The sequence below is a fragment of the Salmo salar genome, chromosome ssa18 (genome assembly GCF_905237065.1).
Source record: "Salmo salar chromosome ssa18, Ssal_v3.1, whole genome shotgun sequence".
Classification (NCBI taxonomy): domain Eukaryota; kingdom Metazoa; phylum Chordata; class Actinopteri; order Salmoniformes; family Salmonidae; genus Salmo; species Salmo salar.
The window spans coordinates 4,882,409-4,901,269 of NC_059459.1; the positions used below are offsets into that span (position 1 = coordinate 4,882,409).

Below are 18,861 nucleotides of genomic sequence, written 5' to 3' on the forward strand. Positions count from 1 at the left end.
AGACTTTTGAAAATGTTTTTACATCATGAACTTCTTAGGGATAGCACCAAATCTAACTGCCTGCAGCTCAGGCCCTGAAGCAAGGATATGCATATTCTTGGTACCATTTGAAAGGAAACACTTTGAAATTTGTGGAAATGTGAATTGAATGTAGGAGAATATAACACAATAGATCTGGTAGAAGAAAATACAAAGAAAAAAAACCAACCTTTTTTTTCTTCCCTACCACCATCTCTGAAATGCAACAGAAAGGTCCCACTTCTAGCCATCACTTTGGTTGTAATTCCGATGGTGTCCACACGATGGAAGCAGTGTATGTGAAAAGTTTCAGATGGATAAGTTAAAGTATGAGCGAACTACATGACTATTAGTGTCATGTAGTTCGTCTAGGTACATATGGGCAAATCGTGAAGGAGACATTTGCATCCATATTACATTTTTCTGCAACAATATCGTCAAATCTATATACTTGGACTTTGATTTAGATTTTCCAGTCTTAGTAACCATATTATAAGTTCAACATTTGCAAAACAACCAGTTTTCATAACTTCATAACTCTGAATATTCTTATAATTTTTGTCCAAAAGGAAAAGGCATGCTGTCGCAAAAGGTTAGCAGCTACATTTTGCAACAGATACAGGGTTTCCGGATACTCCCGTAAAGGCCAGCTCATTGGCTATCTAGCTAGCTTTGTTTGACTCCGATTGGTGTTTATTTGAAAAAGTTAGAGTTGATCAAGTGAAGACCGCCCGCGTCATCGGCGTGCCATAAAGGCGTCGCTCTCTGACCAAATTTGGTGTCCTATAGGATATACTACACCTCTAATGATATAGTGAAGTCTAGTTATGTTCTAGGATCTCTGAGGAATACATACGAACGTGATTTGACTGGTTGAAACAACGTTTAGGGTTAGATATTCACAGATTCCTTTCTTTGCAAAATGAACGAGTGGAAATACAAAATCGATCATGCATGCTATATGGACCTTTTTAGGATATAAAAAAAATGATTTTATCTAACAAAATGACACTTCACGTTATCTTTGTAATATCGTGTTATATCGCAGTAATAGCTACTGTAAATTGAACAATACAGTTATATTAACAAAAATGTAAGCTTTCAGCCGATATAGGACACTTATATGTACCGACATTTGTTGTTTCTCTAAAATCTGCGATCGTGACACAAGGCGCTGCATGATTTACAACTATCCCGTTGACGGAACGCCTATCCCTAAGAAGATTTATGAAGTGCTTGTCATTTACTTGGTCTGTAACACCATGGGCCAAATAGGTGACTGTCAATTGCATTGTATTGTGTTGTATGATGCAAGACACCACTTTATAAAATAAAACAAATGATTATTACCATACAAAGAATTAGACAATATAGACTACTCCTCGGGCCTATTGGCTTATTTGCATATTCAAGCCTGTCTCAAAATACAACACTGCCCCTTTAATTAAGGCATAAGCTTTTTACCTGACTGGCTTTTCAAAGACAGCTTGAAATGTAGCCTACACCTTTTGTGCTCTTGTAGGAAGCAGTAACACCCCATTGCTGACCTAAACCTATCTATAACTGGGCTAATAACTCGCTAACTAGCAAAGAATATCAACAAATGTGCACACGTGTGGCTCTACGCCCTGATCTGAACTGATCTGAAAAGCACATTCACTCCCAGTCCAAATACCTTCTGTGGTCCAAGGTCATTGATGACTGCCTTCAACTCATCTGCAATGTAGAGACCGGTGTGTCTGTTGTCCCTTGTGTCTGTGCTCTTGTAGAATACTGGTTGAGGGGTGGAGATGATGTAGTTAATTATTTCTTGCCCACGAACAGTCGACCACCCATCAGACTTGATTGCAATACAGTCCGCTTTCTCTATGATTTGCTTGACCTTAACTTGAACTCTGTTAAACTCTGCATCCAGCAAATGAGTAGATAAAGCATCTCTGGTTGTAAGGGATGTATGCTGGGCAAAGAAGATTCAGAAATCTCTTCCAATACACATTGCCTGTGAGCATCAGAGGTTAAGCAGTTGCATACACTGCTCGAGCAAGACATTCATAAGCATTTCTCTGACTATGTTCCTCCATTGAGTCAAAAAAACGTCTGATTCCAGGAGGACCGTGAGCTGTTCCTATGGATAAGGTGTCTGATTCATCATTTTCACCTCGAATAGAAGTAGAGGGACTTTTTCCAGATGCTGCTTGTTGTGAGTGCTGAGGGAACTTTATGCACTTGGCCAGATGTTTCTGCATCTTTGTTGCATTTCTCACATATGATTTGGCACAGTATTTGCAAATGTACACAGCTTTTCCTTCTACATTAGCTGCAGTGAAATGTTTCCACACATCAGATCGTGTCCGTGGCATTTTCCTGTAAAGATTAGAAAAGAATGAGTTAAAAAACAAATACAATTCCATGTACAGATAAATAGTTAAGCAATTAGATTAAACAACTCCTTTGTAAGAAAAACGTTTTAAAATGGCACATGTATGGAAACAGGTGAATTAACACTCCCTAGTTATCAGGCTCAAGCAAGCTAAAACTCACATGGTAGCAAAAACTAACTAGCAGAAAATGATAACAAGTTAGAAAGGATTTAGGCTATTTAGGCTATTATTTACTAGTTAACAGAAAATCAAGTATGTCATGTAAAATATATTCACCCCACCCAGTATTGTAATCAAAACTTACCAGAAAGCATGTTGTCCTTGGCTCAGACGGTTTAGTAGTGTGTGCTCAATAGTGTAGTAGTGTGGGCTCATCTCATTAGTGTGCAAGATCTTGAGAATCAGCTGTACATGTGATGGAAGAGTGCGCTGCACATGTGATGGAAGAATGCACTGTGCATGCAGAGGGTTGCAATTCCATTGAATTGGGGATAACTAACCAACATATGACACAAGACCTAGAATTGCCTTATGGGTATCCCACAAAAAAGGTTCACTGTTATAAGCTAACTTTTTTGATGAATTTAAGCAAAATTCCCCAAATTCCCGGGCTTAACTTCGCATGGAACATCTCTGGAAAAATACTGTAAATTTACCGGAAAGTTTCCGACCCTTCGCAACCCCATTGTGACGTCATATGCACTAGTAGTTCAATTTCTAACTTATTTAAATTAGTTTTTACTTACACTTGTATGTTGACTTTTCCATATTGAATTGATGTTGGTTTCAAGTTTTGGCTGACTTTCTTTTAGCGGATGTACAATCATCGCGAATTGAATTATGGGGTATTTCAGGCCCCGGAGTGAATAGAATTGTATACTCACACACTCGATCACAAACGAGGGCTGAGAGGCTTACTTTGCCAACTTCCCTTGCTTGGCTAATTGTTTGGACCGACGATAAAGATGGCCGAAGGGATTACCTCAAGGCATAACACAAGTGTAAGTGGAGGAGTGTGTGTCTTTTACGTGTTTGAAACGCAGCCTCTCTTTCTTTCGTGCTTCTTCTTCATTTTTGAAGGAATTCATTTATTTAAAACTATTGTCTTTCTCTCTCTTTGCGTCAACTATTCACCATATTTTATGTACTACAGTGCTAGCTAGCTGTAGCTTATGCTTTCAGTACTAGATTCATTTTCTGATGCTTTGATTGGGTGGATAACATGTCAGTTCCCGCTGCAGGAGCTCTGATAGGTTGGAGGGCGTTGTCATAATTACTGTGTAAGTCTATGGAAGGGGGTGAGCCTCCTATGTTTTGTATTGAAGTCAATGTACCCAGAGGAGGATGGAAAATAGCTGTCCTCCGGCTACACCATGGTGCTACCCTACAAAGTGCTGTTGAGGCTACTGTAGACCATCATTGCAAAAGTGTCTTATTTGGTGACGTGAATATATTTAGTATAGTTTTATCTAAAATTCGATGGTTAATGGTTCAGTATTTACATTTCTCTGAAATTCACTGAGGTGGATGGTCCCCCCTGAGGAGCCTCCACTGGTACATATGCATAAATCATCAGATACATGTTTTTATTATTTGGAGAGTGTGTGTGTTACAGATCTATTGTGGTTCATAGGAGCCCTGTGGTTTACTAGAAACCATGTGACTGGGAGCTGACTGGATATGGGCATGCAGGAAACAAGGGGTGAGGGACACACACACACACACTACGAACACTATGTATGTGTGTGTGCCTGTGTCCCTCTCACTGCTTGTTTCCGGCATGCCCATATCCAGTCATCTCCCAGTCACATGGTTTCCAGTAAACCACAGGGCTGCTGTGAAACCTACTTGAACCTACTTTACCAGGCCATCTGGGGTCTCACACACACACACACACACACACACACACACACACACACACACACACACACACACACACACACACACACACACACACACACACACACACACACACACACACACACACACACAAATCAAATCAAATCAAATGTATTTATATAGCCCTTCGTACATCAGCTGATATCTCAAAGTGCTGTACAGAAACCCAGCCTAAAACCCCAAACAGCAAGCAATGCATGTGAAAGAAGCACGGTGGCTAGGAAAAACTCCCTAGGAAAAACTCCCTAGAAAGGCCAAAAACCTAGGAAGAAACCTAGAGAGGAACCAGGCTATGAGGGGTGGACAGTCCTCTTCTGGCTGTGCAGGGTGGATATTATAACAGAACATGGTCAAGATGTTAAAATGTTCATAAATGACCAGCATGGTCAAATAATAACACACACAAACACACACACACACACACACACACACACACACACACACACACACACACACACACACACACACACACACACACACACACACACACACACACACACACACACACACACTACAGACAAGGCTGCAACATGGAATAAAGTATCATTAGACACTAAAGGAAAACTAAAAGAAGACAGTCTCTCAATAATTACTAATCCACATCCTGTCCCGGCCCACTGTGTGAGGTATTACGTAATCTACCCTGACCTGGAGTAACACTAACCAATGACACCAGTGAAGCCTCTGTGTCTCCTGGAGTCGGCTAAACTGGTTTAGAATGCGTTTTGTGACAGAGGGCAGAGAAGAGGGGACAAAGAGGGAGGAGTGAAGAGGGAAGAAAACAGAGATGAGAGGGAAGAGAGATAAGTGGAGAGTAAAGAGAGAGGGGGAGAGAGAGAGAGAAAGAGGAAGAGAGAGTTATGCAGGACAGAGAGCGGAGTGCACAGAGGGACAAGAGGCTGACCAATTCTTAAGGTCAAATCTATGTTTGTCTTTCTGAGAGTGACAACCTGGGTAATAGACAGAGCTATACAGAGTTAATGAGTTATAGTGTTGAACATTGACACCATTGCTGACATAGACAACATCATTTTCTTCTCAGCCTGTTCTCTGACAGGTGAACACAAATGAATGCCTGAAGCACACGTGCACACATGCGCACACACGCACACACATGCGCACACACGCACACACAGTGTGTAGAGCAGGGATGGGCAACTTTGATGGGAATGGGGGCCACAAAAATAGGGAACTCACCACAGTGGCGTACTCACATACTCACACATGCAGTCAGAGCAGGCCCTAGCCTTTTGGGGGCCCTAAGCAAAATTGTGTTGCCATGTGATACCTAATTGAGTGACTGTCGGTAACCATGTTTGCATCCACCGTTTTTATGCAAGTAAAGTCACAACAGCTGTAATGTAAACAGTATGTTTCGGTGCAATTTAATAAATGCCGACAGATAATTTGTTCGTTTGACATGGTGGGATCTTTTTACGTCAATAAAATGTATTAGAATGGGGCCAGAGGGGATGGCTGCCGTTTTACAGCCTCTTAACCAATTGTGCTATTTTCTGTGTTTTTTCACATTGTTTGTAACTTATTTTGTACATAATGTTGATGCTAGCGTCTCTTACGACCGACAAGAGCTTCTGGATATCAGAACAGCGATTACTCACCTTGAACTGAACAAAGATTTTTTCTTTAATGAGTCTGACGCAAAGGATATAATGTTGTTCCTGGACAAGGCCCAAATCCCCATCATTCGCATGGGAATGATGGGGAATAAGGAAATACAGGGGGTGCAGATCAGGGTGCCTTGTGAGAATTTGCCTGTGAGTGAGTAACACGCCTCTACCATCCGTTCTATTGGCCAATGTGCAATCACTGGAGAATAAACTGGATGAGCTCCGTTCAAGACTATCCTACCAACGGGACATTAAAAACTGTAATATCTCATGTTTCACCGAGTCGTGGCTGAACGGCGACACGGATAATATACAGTCGGCTGGGTTTTCTGTGCATCGGCGGGACAGAACAACTACATCCGGTAAGACGAGGGGTGGGGGTGTGTGTCTATTTGTCAATAATAGCTGGTGCGCGATGTCTAATATTAAGGTAGACTCAAGGTTTTGCTCGCCTGAGGTAGAGTACCTTACGATAAGCTGTAGACCACACTATCTACAAAGATAGTTTTCATCTATATTTTTCATAGCCGTGTATTTACCACCACAAACCGACGCTGGCACTAAGACCACACTCAACAAAAGAATGCTCATCCAGAAGCAACGCTCCTAGTGGCCGGGGACTTTAATGCAGGCAAACTTAAATCCATTTTACCTAATTTCTACCAGCATGTCACGTGCAACTAGAGGAAAAAAACTCTAAACCACCTGTACTCCACACACAGAGACGTGCACAAAGCTCTCCCTCGCCCTCCATTTGGCAAATCTGACCATAATTATATCCTCCTGATTCCTGTTTACAAGCAAAAATTAAAGCAGGAAGTACCAGTGACTCGCTCAATACGGAAGTGGTCAGATGAAGCGGATGCTATGCTACAGGACTGTTTTGCTAGCACAGACTGGAATATGTTCCGGTATTCATCCAATGGCATTGAGGAGAACACCACCTCAGACACCAGCTTCATCAATGCATTCATGCATGATGTTGTCGTACCCGCAGTGAAAGTGCATACAGTGGAAGTCGGAAATTTACATACACCTTAGCCAAATACATTTAAACTCAGTATTTCACAATTCCTGGTATTTAATCCTAGTAAAAATTCCCTGTCAGCTAGGATCACCACTTTATTTTAAGAATGTGAAATGTCAGAATAATAGTAGAGAGAATGATATAGTTCACATACACTCAATTAGTATTTGGTAGCATTGCCTTTAAATTGTTTAACTTGGGTCAAATGTTTTGGGTAGCCTTCCACAAGCTTCCCACAATAAGTTGGGTGAATTTTGGCCCATTCCTCCTGACAGAGTTGGTGTAACTGAATCAGATTTGTAGGCCTCTGTGCTCGCACACGCTTTTTCTGTTATGCCCACACATTTTCTATTGGATTGAGGTCAGGGCTTTGGGATGGCCACTCCAATACCTTGACTTTGTTGTCCTTAAGCCATTTTGCCACAACTTTGGAAGTATGCTTGGGGTCAGTCCCTGTGCCCAAGAAAGCGAAGGTATCCTGCCAAAATTACTTCCGCCCCATAGCACTCACATCGGTAGCCATGAAGTGCTTTGAAAGGCTGGTCATGGCTCACAACAAAATCATCATCCCGCAAACCCTAGACCCATCCAATTCGCATACCGCCCCAACAGATCCACAGATGACACAATCTCACTCACAATCTCACTCACTCACACTGCCCTTTCCCACCCAGACAAAAGGAACACCTATGTTAGAATGCTGTTCATTCACTACAGCTCAATGTTCAACATGAGAAAAGCTCATCACTAAGCTAAGGACCCTGGGAATAAACATCTCCCTCTTCAACAGGGTCCTGGACTTCCTGACAGGCCGCTCCCAGGTGGTAAGGGTAGGCAACACATCTGCGACGCTGATCCGCAACACATGGGCCCATCAGGGGTGCTTGTTTAGTCCCCTCCTATACTCCCTGTTCACACACGACTGTGTGGCCAAGCACGACTCCAACACCATCATTAAGTTTGCTGACAACGCAACGGTGGTAGGCCTGATCACCGACAACAATGAGACAGCCTATAGAGAGGAGGTCAGAGACCTGGCAGTGCAGTGCTAAACAACAACCTCTACCTCAATGTGAACGAGACATGTCCCCATTCATATCGACGGGGCTTTAGTGGAGTGGGTCGAGAGCTTCCTTGGTGTCCACATTACCAACAAACTATCATGGTCCAAACACACCAAGACAGTCGTGAAGAGGGCACGACAACACCTTTTCCTCCTCAGGAGACTGAAAAGATTTGGCATGGGTCCCCAGATCCTCAAAAATTTCTACAGCTGCATCATCGAGAGCATCCTGATCGGTTGCATCTCTGCCTGGTATCCAACTGTAAGGCGCTACAGAGGGTAGTGCGTACGGCCCAATACATAACTGGGGCCAAGCTTCCTGCCATCCAGGAACTATATACTAGGCGTGTCAGAGGAAGGCCCAAAAAATGGTCAAAGACTCCAGTCACCCAAGTCATAGACTGTTCTCTCTTCTACCACACGGCAAGCGATACCGGAGCGCCAAGTCTAGGTCCAAAAGGCTCCTTAACAACTTCTACCCCCAGGCCATAAGACTGCTGAACAATTAATCAAATATCCACCCGGACTGTTTGCATTGACCTCTCCCCCTCTTTATTTTTACACTGACGCTACTCGCTGTTTATTATCTATGCATAGTCACTTTACCCCTACCTACATGTACAAATTACCTCGACTAACCTATACCCCTGCACACTGACTCGGTACCGGTACAGCCTCATTATTGCTATTTTATTGTGTTACATAAAAAAAGTTTTACTTTAGTTTGTTTAGTAAATATTTTCTTAAAACTGCAATGTTGGTTAAGGGCTTGTAAGTAAGCATTTCACGGTAAGGTCTACAACCTGTTGTGTTTGGCTCATGTGACAAATACAATTTCATTTTTTTTAATTATTATTATACGAGAAATGGCGGTGGAAATACCTTTATGCGCAAATACTGACATAATTACCATCATATCGAAGTAAACTTGAAGTCATGCGATGATATGGTGTGTGGAACATAACCATAAACAATGTGTTTGGGGGCCTGTATCACCTATACATTTGAGACACTGAGGAGAAGAGGAGGAGGAGGGGCTAAAAGAATGCCTGTGATTTGGGGATATATGCAATCTGTGTATTATTCTTAATTGGATTACTCTAGTATGATTACAGATAGATATTGTTTTGAGGTATTTCCAAATGTCCTCCCACATCTCCTAGTCAATAGTAACAGGCAATTATTTCTCCCACACTTGTAGAAAAGCAGTAGAAAAGGACATTAAAGCATCGTAAAATAAACTTACAGACATTTCCCTTTGTAAAAAAAAGCATTCTTTCCATGACAGACACATCAGGGTTGCCAATCAAGGTGGTGCTCTTCAAAATATAATGTCTTACTTGTAGAAAGTGGAAAAAGTCCTGCTTTGGGAGTCAATATTTCTCAACCATCTGCTCAAATGACAATAAATAAATAATTTAGTCTGCCTATACCCTTAATTAAGCCAACTGTTAAAGCCAGCATCCAGCAATCCTGGTACAAAATCTGGTTTGTTAAGAATCGGGGTAAGAGCAGAGGTTATTTTTGACCTTCCCAAAAAATGTTGAACTGACCTCCATGCTTTGAGTATGTTAAGTGTAATGGGATTATTGCAGTACTCTTTTACTGACTTGAAGCTTATGAAAAATAAAAGATCCTGCAAGGGGTATTTTAACCTGTTGGGGTTAGGGGGCAGTATTGACACGGCCGGATAAAAAACGTACCGGATTTAATCTGGTTACTACTCCTGCCCAGTAACTAGAATATGCATATAATATAATGGATAGAAAACACCCTAAAGTTTCTAAAACTGTTTGAATGGTGTCTGTGAGTATAACAGAACTCATATGGCAGGCAGAAACCTGAGAAGATTCTGAACAGGAAGTGGCCTGTCTGACAAGTTGTTGTTCATCTTGGCTCTTTTTATTGAAGACTGAGGATCTTTGCTGTAACGTGACACTTCCTACGGCTCCCATAGGCTCTCAGAGCCCGGGAAAAAGCTGAATGATATCGAGGCAGCCCCAGGCTGAAACACATTTACGCTTTTGGCAAGTGGCCGATCAGAGGACAATGGGCTTAGGCGCGATTTCGTCCCGCCGGCCCTAGAGAAGTTAAAAAAGAAATCTCAATGTCTAACCAAATTGAAGAGTCATCATTTGTGATCCAGTCAGAAATATAACATAAGTGGGCACACCACCACCACAACCTAATATTGGGCAGATCGAAGCCACCCATAGAACCTGGCAGCTGCAATATTGCCATCTAAAGTCTTGGCTTGGGTTTACTCCATATGACGGAACTTAACCATCATTTAAATATTTTATTACCTTATTGGAAAGTAAGACTGGGATCATTTGGATTGGGTAAAGTAGTCTAGGTAAAATATTCATTTTCAAGAGGGATATTCTACCCAACCATGAAATCAGAAGAGAGTTCCAGGGCTCCAGATCTTGTCTTATTGTATCAAATAACGGAACAAAAATGGCTTTGTACATTTGCTGGAATTTAGGAGTTACGAATATACCCAGATACATAAAACCTGAGGGAGACCATTTAAAAGGAAAGGGGGAGAGGTAGGTGGTACAGAGTGAAGACTACCAAGTGGCATAGCCTCTGATTCAGTTAAATTCATCTTGTAGACTGAGAATTCATTGATGAACGTCACCAATGAGTAGACCCTGTATGGCAGGCAATGGTGGCCTCGGCCAATGGTTACATAGCGAGTGCAAATAGGAGAGGGGACAAAGGACAGCCGTGTCTGGTACCTCTGTGTGTGGAGAAGCTATTTGACCTTAGCCTGTTAGTAAGGACAGCAGCCTGAGGGTCATCAAATAAAACCTTAACACATTTTATAAAATTGTCACCTAGACTACATTTAGTCAGAGCTAAGAATAGGTAGGACCACTCCACATGGTCAAATGCTTTTTCAGCTATTGTCTCTAGGGAGACAATCCACAGCACTTCGTTGGTAGGCTTGAATAACATTAAGAAGATGCCTGACATTATTACGTGAGTTGCGGCCCTTAATCAAGTCAGTTTAGTCCCCTTTCACAATTAGTGGCAATAAGTCTTCAAGTCGTGTGGCTAGGGTTTTAGAAAACAATTTTCTATCCACGTTCAGAAGGGCAATAGGTCTGTATGAGGAACAAGACTCTGGGCATTTTCCCTTTTGAGAATAAGTGAAATGTAGCTTCCGTCAGCGTTTGAGGGAGGCTTTCATTTGAAAATGATTGGTTAAACATATTAAGCAATGGTTCACGGATCAGGCCATGGAACTCCTTATAGAACTCACTACAAAACCTGTCTGGTCCTGGGGCCCTACCATTTTGCAAATTCTCAATTCCAAACATTATTTATTCCTTGGTAATAGGGACATTAAGGAGAGACCTCTGTTCTTTGGAAATAGTAAGGAGCTCAATCTTAGAAAATAAGTCCTCCATTACTTTGGGTGCATCATTTGTCAGTTCTGATGTCACGTCCTGACCAGTGAAAGAGGTCATTTGCCATAGTAGTATGGTCAGGGCGTGGCAGGAGGGTTTGTTTTGTATGTATTTTGGGTTTTCTGTTTCTATGTGGGTTTTTCTAGTATTCTATTTCTATGTTTTGTTTTCCATGTTTTGGCCGGGTATGGTTTCCAATCAGAGGCAGGTGTCTTTCGTTGTCTCTGATTGGAAGCCATACTTAGGCAGCCTGTTTTCCTTTGGGGTTTGTGGGTAGTTGGTTTCCGTTTAGTCTTGTGTACCTGACGGGACTGTTCTCGGTCGTTTGTTGTTTTTTGTTGAGGTGTATTCATTAAAGAAAAAGACTGAGCACTTTACACGCTGCGTCTTGGTCTCCATTTTACGACCCCTGTGACATCTGAGGCATAAATATTTACATAAAATGTCTTCAATTACTAATTTAGCCATTTATTTTCATATAAATGGTTGCCATCAGAATCAGTAATAATAGCAATTGACTGGGAGTCTGCTCTCTTTTTAGCTAGGTAAGACAAATATTTCCCTGGTTTATCGCCATGTTCATAAAGCTTTCCCCAGACAAATCTAATTTTATTTTCAGCGTCCTGTTTTAGGAGAGAGTCCAACGTTGATCTAAGGACTGATATTTCTTTAATAGGTCAGGAGTGGGAATTTTTATGTATTCTTCTTTAGCTGCCAATTCACCCTCTAATGGTTTTGCTTTTCACGTTTTTTCCATCTCTTAGTGGCTGAGTATGACATATTCAGACCCCTGGTGTACACGTTACAGGTTTCCCAAAGGAGCGAGAAGCTTATCTGTTGATTGAGAGTTAACAGAGAAAAATGCTTTAATAATAATAAATATTATATAAAATATTATGTACAGTGCCTTCGGAAAGTATTCAGAATCCTTGACTTTTCCCACATTTTGTTACGTTACAGCCTTATTCTAAAATAGATTTTTTATCAATTTGATGACAAAGTAAAAACAGATTTTTAGACATTTTTGCACATTTATTTAAAATAAAAAACAGAAATACCTTATATACATAAATATTCAGACCCTTCGCTATGAGACTCAAAATTGAGCTCAGGTGCATCCTGTTTCCATTGATCATCCTTGAGATGTTTCTACAACTTGATTGGAGTCCACCGGTGGTAAATTCAATTGACTGGACATGATTTGGAAAGGCACGCACCTGTCTATATAAGGTCCCACAGTTGACAGTGCATGTCAGAGCAAAAACCAAGCCATGAGGTCGAAGGAATTGTCCGGAGAGCTTCAAGACAGGATTGTGTTGAGGCACAGATCTGGGGAAGGGCACCAAAACATATCTGCAGCATTAAAGGTCCCCAAGAACACAGTGGCCTCCATCATTCTTAATGGAAGAAGATTGCAACCACCAAGACTCATCCTAGACCTGGCCGCCCAGCCAAACTGAGCAATTGGGCGAGAAGGGCCTTGGTCAGGGAGGTGACCAAGAACCCGATGGTCATTCAAACAGAGATCTAGAGTTCCTCTGTAGAGATGGGAGAACCTTCCAGACAGTCAACCATCTCTGCAGCACTCCACCAATCAGGCCTTTATGGCAGAGTGGCCAGACGGAAGCCACTCCTCAGTAAAAGGCACATGACAGCCCACTTGGAGTTTGCCAAAAGGCACCTAAAAACTCTCAGACTATGAGAAACAAGATTCTCTGGTCTGATGAAAGCAAGATTGAACAATTTGGCCTGAATGCCAAGCGTCACGTCTGGAGGAAACCTGGCACCATCACTATGGTGAAGCATGTGGTGGCAGCATCATGCTGTGGGGATGTTTTTCAGCGGCAGGGACTGGGAGACTAGTCAGGATCGAGGGAAAGATAAACAGAGCAAAGTACAGAGAGATCCTTGATGAAAAACTGCTCCAGAGCACTCAGGACCTCAGACTGGGGCGAAGGTTCACATTCCAACAGGACAACGACCCTAAGCACACAGCCAAGACAACGCAGGAATGGCTTCATGACAAGTCTCTGAATGTCCTTGAGTAGCCCAGCCAGAGCTCGGACCTGAACCCGATCGAACATCTCTGGAGTGACCTGAAAATCGTGCAGCAATGCTCCCCATCCAACCTGACAGAGCTTGAGAGGATCTGCAGAAAAAAATGGGAGAAACTCTCCAAATACAGGTGTGCCAAGCTTGTAGCATCATACCCAAGAATACTGTAATCACTGCCAAAGGTGCTTCAACAAAGTACTGAGTAAAGGGTCTGAATACTTACAGTGGCTTGCGAAAGTATTCACCCCCATTGGCATTTTTCTTATTTTGTTGCCTTACAACCTGGAATTAAAATATATTTTGGGGGGGTTTGTATCATTTGATTTACACAACATGCTTACCACTTTGAAGATGCAACATTTTTTTTAATTGTGAAACAAACAAGAAATAAGACAAAAAAACAGAAACCTTGAGTGTGCATAACTATTCTGGGGGGATGGGGGGATGGGGGGATGGTGTTCTTGGGGTGATGAGAGGTGTTGGGTTTGCACCAGACATAGTGTTTTCCTTGATGGACAAAAAGCTTCATTTTAGTCTCATCTGACCAGAGTACCTTCTTCCATATGTTTGGGGAGTCTCCCACATGCCTTTTGGCAAACACCAAATGTGTTTGCTTATTTCTTTCTCTAAGCAATGGCTTTTTTCTGGCCACGCTTCCGTAAAGCCCTGCTCTGTGGAGTGTACGGCGTAAAGTGGTCCTATGGACAGATACTCCAATCTCCGCTGTGGAGCTCCTTCAGGGTTATCTTTGGTCTCTTTGTTGCCTCTGATTAATTCCCTCCTTGCCTGGTCCATGAGTTTTGGTGGGCGGCCCACTCTTTGCAGGTTTGTTGTGGTGCCATATTCTTTCCAGTTTTTAATAATGGATTTAATGGTGCTCTGTGGGATGCCCAAAGTTGTTGATATTTTTTAAAACTCAACCCTGATCTGTACTTCTCCACAACTTTGTCCCTGATCTGTTTGGAGAGCTCCTTGGTCTTCATGGTGCTGATTGCTTGGTGGTGCCCCTTGCTTAGTGGTGTTGCAGACTCTGGGGCCTTTCAGAGCAGATAATGTGACACTTAGATTGCACACAGGTGGACTTTATTTAATTAATTATGTGACTTCTGAAGGTATTTGGTTGCACCAGATCTTATTTAGGGGTGTTGTAGCAAAGGGGTGAATACATATGCATGCACCACTTTTCAGTTCTTTTTTTTTAAACAAGTCATTTTTTTCATTTCACTTCACCAATTTGGAATATTTTGTGTATGTCCATTACATGAAATCCAAATAAAAATCGATTTAAATTACAGGTAAAATAGGAAAAACACCAAGGGGGATGAATATTTTTGCAAGGCACTGTATCTAAATGTGATATTTCCGTTTTATTTTTATTTTTTATAAATTAGCAACCATTTCTAAAAACCTGTTTTTTCTTTGTCATTATGGGGTATTGTGTGCAGATTGATGAGGGGAAAAAACGATGCAATCAATTTTAGAATAAAACTGTAACGTAACAAAATGTGAAGAAGTCAAGGCACTTTGGTCTTTAAGAATGGTTGTATTCAATCTCCAATGTCTTGACTCTTTGAGTTTTATGTCCAGGACCACCTCAGCATGATCAGATATGACTATGCTTCCTATATTAGTAGATAAAAAAGACTACAACAACATCCTGGGCATAAAAAAAGTAATCTATTCTAGTCTGACATCCATGAGGTGCAGAGAAAAAAACTCTCTGTTGGTGGGATGAAAGGTTCACCATCCATCAGCATACCCCAGATCATCACAAATAGCTTTAAGCGACCTAGCTTGAGGAGAGGGTGTAGCTATTCTGCTGGGAAACTTGTCAATAAGTGGGTTCAACAAACAATTAAAATCTCCTCCAACCCCTGCAGTGTCAGAGTTTAATTCTGAAATTGTAGAAATAAAACATTTTCCTTCCTCAGAAGTAGCTAGGCAGGCTAATTTTAGATAGCTAATTAATTTGCTAGCTATCATACAGTAGGCGTATATTAATAATTAGACAGTTAATATAAGTAGACATGCAATCATAATTGACTATAGAGCATATAAATCACCCACAAGCTACCTACCGGTGGCTGAAAACACAATCGTCGCAGGATGAACAAGTGACAAATTTCCGGGCAATTTAAAATGAATTCCTTCCTCCCTCCACCCTTGTCCTGCAAGTGTATACTCGTCAGATGTCATGATATGTCATCAGAAGTGTCCACTTAATTTGAGGGCTGAGGGGAGAGAATGTGTCTTCTAAGTGTTTGGAATGCAGCCACTATGTTTTTTCTACAGCACCATTTTGTCCCAATACATTTGCTATTTAACACAACAGTTTTTGTGACAAAACTATCTGTAGAGTTGAAAATGCGATGGAAACACAATGAGCTTTAGATTTTATTCGATACATGAAAACTTAAGCGAAAAAGTACATTTTGTGTTCACTACATCATCACACACTGATTTTTACCCGCAACAAGTCAGTTTGGTGGAAATGTTTTTTAGCTGATGTTTTACTCACATGAAAATCTGTCGCCAATTGGACTAACTGACATAACAAGAGAAAAACAAAAACATTTTTGAAATTCCACCTTAGTATTCTACTATTCTAACTCTCAACATTAAGTTGAGACCCCGAATGAGTTCCACAAAAGTTTGCCCATCCCTGGTGTAGAGTACATAAACAGTTAGTCCATATTTTTCATTGTGAGAATCAATTAAACGTACATGTCGTTGAGTGGTTCTCATTGGGGTTAGTGGGAGGACACTGGCACCTAGTGGTTAAATCACAAACTGCACAGGCACTAATGATCAGTCTAACCATCTGAAAGGTCACCTGCCATCAGCTGATATCATTAGACTCGACCACAGCTGGACTAACAACACTAACCTATTATCTAACTCATATAGAGAAGAGGTAATGTTGTAGACTGCACTACAATGTCCTATTTAAAATGTTTCAATTTACAATTTACATAATCAAATGACTTGTCCCATTTGTATCAATAATCATCCTTGATTCAATGCATTGTCACAGCCCTGTAGGTGCTGGTTGGTAAGACGATCTCTCGCTCTCTCATTGAGGTTTAGTGAGCTCCACAGCATTGGTTGGTCACAGGTTTTGATGTGAGTGAGAGATTTTACAGGACACTCCATGTGGGGTTAATCCATTAACCCTGGTCTGGGAGTGTGTGTGTGTGTGTGTGTGTGTGTGTGTGTGTGTGTGTGTGTGTGTGTGTGTGTGTGTGTGTGTGTGTGTGTGTGTGTGTTAGATAGGGGCCCAGTTCTCCTCCGGATTCACTGACAGAGATGACTGGATCATCCAGCTTGGTCATTCTGTCATACATATTAATACACTTTAATGGATGTATAAATATTCCACAACGTTAAAACATCTAAGTCTGTCACCATTTACATGAATTATTAAACCCCAGCACATGGACCTTCAGAGACAGACCGGGCATATGCTGCTCACAACTTTTTTTTAACTCAATATGATTGTAGGGGACGGCAGGGAAACAGACCGGGGTCGCTGGCGTGAAAGCCAAACACCCTATGCGCCGCGCCAATAGGGTTACCCACTTGATGAGAATTGTAACGTGGCTCATATAGCAAGGATCACTACAATGAACGGGAAGGCACATCCCTGTGCCCTCACACATCCAGCCATGCGTTCGGAAGGCCTCACGGCCACCATCTCACTCTGACACCAGTGTAGGGGAAGGCGGGGCAGGGAAGCAAACCCGGGTCACTGCTATGAAAGGCACCCTAAACGCATTGCCCCAATAGGGTTAACCCACTTGCTGGGAATTGTAAAGTGACTCATATAGCAAGGATTGCTAGTACATGTTCTGTCATTATCCATCCTGTGTTAACTTTGAGGTGATGCCAAAGGCAAATGTCCACCGGTGCTTGAACAATAGAACTCATATTCTATTCTATTGATGCTCACTCCTATTATTTTCTATTGATGTTTACTATTCTCTTCTATTGATGTCTCTTATTTTATATTCTATTTTATTTTATAGCTGTTTCCTCTTGTATTCTAGTTTAGTCTGTTGTAGGCTATAGATGTCTGCCGTGTGGAGACATACAGGCTCAGGTCTTTGAGGACAGTATCCCCGTGGACAAAGGCTCCTCAGACAGCAGAGCACTAGCTAATTTAGTGGATCAGGCAGAGCGAGACCCTGTCCATCTAATTGCCGCTCCTCTTCCCAGCTGGGACCAGCTGGTAACTGTCTATTGTTTGTGTAAAAGGATTTCCTCCAAAAACACAAGTAGGTGAAGAGGCACAGAAAATCTGCTGAAAATGCGATTATGCTTCTAAATCAAATCAAAAAGTAAATACAGCATTTTTATCTCAGTCTGGAGTGTCGAGCTCAACTGCTTTAATATGCTTTTTTGTTTTGTTTTACTGTTCAGTGCCTCAAAGAGTTTTCCATAATAGCCAATGGCAACTATGATATATGTTTTATATTATCCAGTTATTTATGAATAACATACTTTATTAACTATCTCTGTCTTATAGCATCATGTATCCGTGCGCTTTTTCCGAAACTCTTTTCTTCACTCAGTTGCCGACCGTGTATATCATTTGACAGATCAAGCAAAAAAACAACGAGAAGATTGTCTACAGAAGGCTGGCTATATGAACCACAAAAAAAACGACGACTGACATAGGAAGGAACTGATGAGCATACATTTAACACAGCGGCTGTGCATGCTTTGGAATGATCTAATATAACAATATATTCTAACAATAACTGCAGATCGCTTACCATCACAGAGTGCAAAAGGAGGGTAGCGTTTTTTATTATTATTCCAAAACCTGGCGGTCTCAGTCTGGTATTCGCTGTATCTCCCTTATCTCGTATCTCCCTTAAAACCTCCTTGACCCTGCGCTATTCTGGTGTTGGATTGAAACCGGGTTGAGAGATTGACAGAAATATTATCCAGTAACGGGGCTGATTGATAAGACAAAACCAATAAGATTCATATGTGGGCGAGTTTACGTTGCCTGTGGATCCAGCGCTGCGTACCTCTTATATAAATATACAGTTGAAGTCGGAAGTTTACATACACCTTAGCCAAATACATTTAAACTCAGTTTTTCACAATTCCTGACGTTTAATCCTAGTAAAAATTCCCTGTCTTAGGTCAGTTAGGATCACCACTTTATTTTAAGAATGTCTAATGTCAAAATAATACTAGTGAGAATGACTTATTTCAGCTTTTATGTCTTTCATCACATTCCCAGTGGGACAGAAGTTTACATACACTCAATTAGTATTTGGTAGCATTGCCTTTAAATTGTTTAACTTGGGTCAAACGTTTCGGGTAGCCTCCCACAAGCTTCCCACAATAAGTTGGGTGA

General features: G+C 41.5%; 1 protein-coding gene across 2 annotated transcripts in view; it reads right to left on the reverse strand.

The window, feature by feature from the left end:
* Positions 1–18,398, reverse strand: part of rassf4a (Ras association domain family member 4a) — a 99,838-nt gene extending 81,440 nt beyond the window's left edge. For both annotated transcript variants that reach the window (XM_014153928.2, XM_045700419.1), the window contains exon 1: positions 18,266–18,398. The gene's annotated coding sequence lies outside the window, so the exon portion shown is untranslated. The remainder of the gene's footprint in view (positions 1–18,265) is intronic.
* Positions 18,399–18,861: the final 463 nt, after the last annotated feature.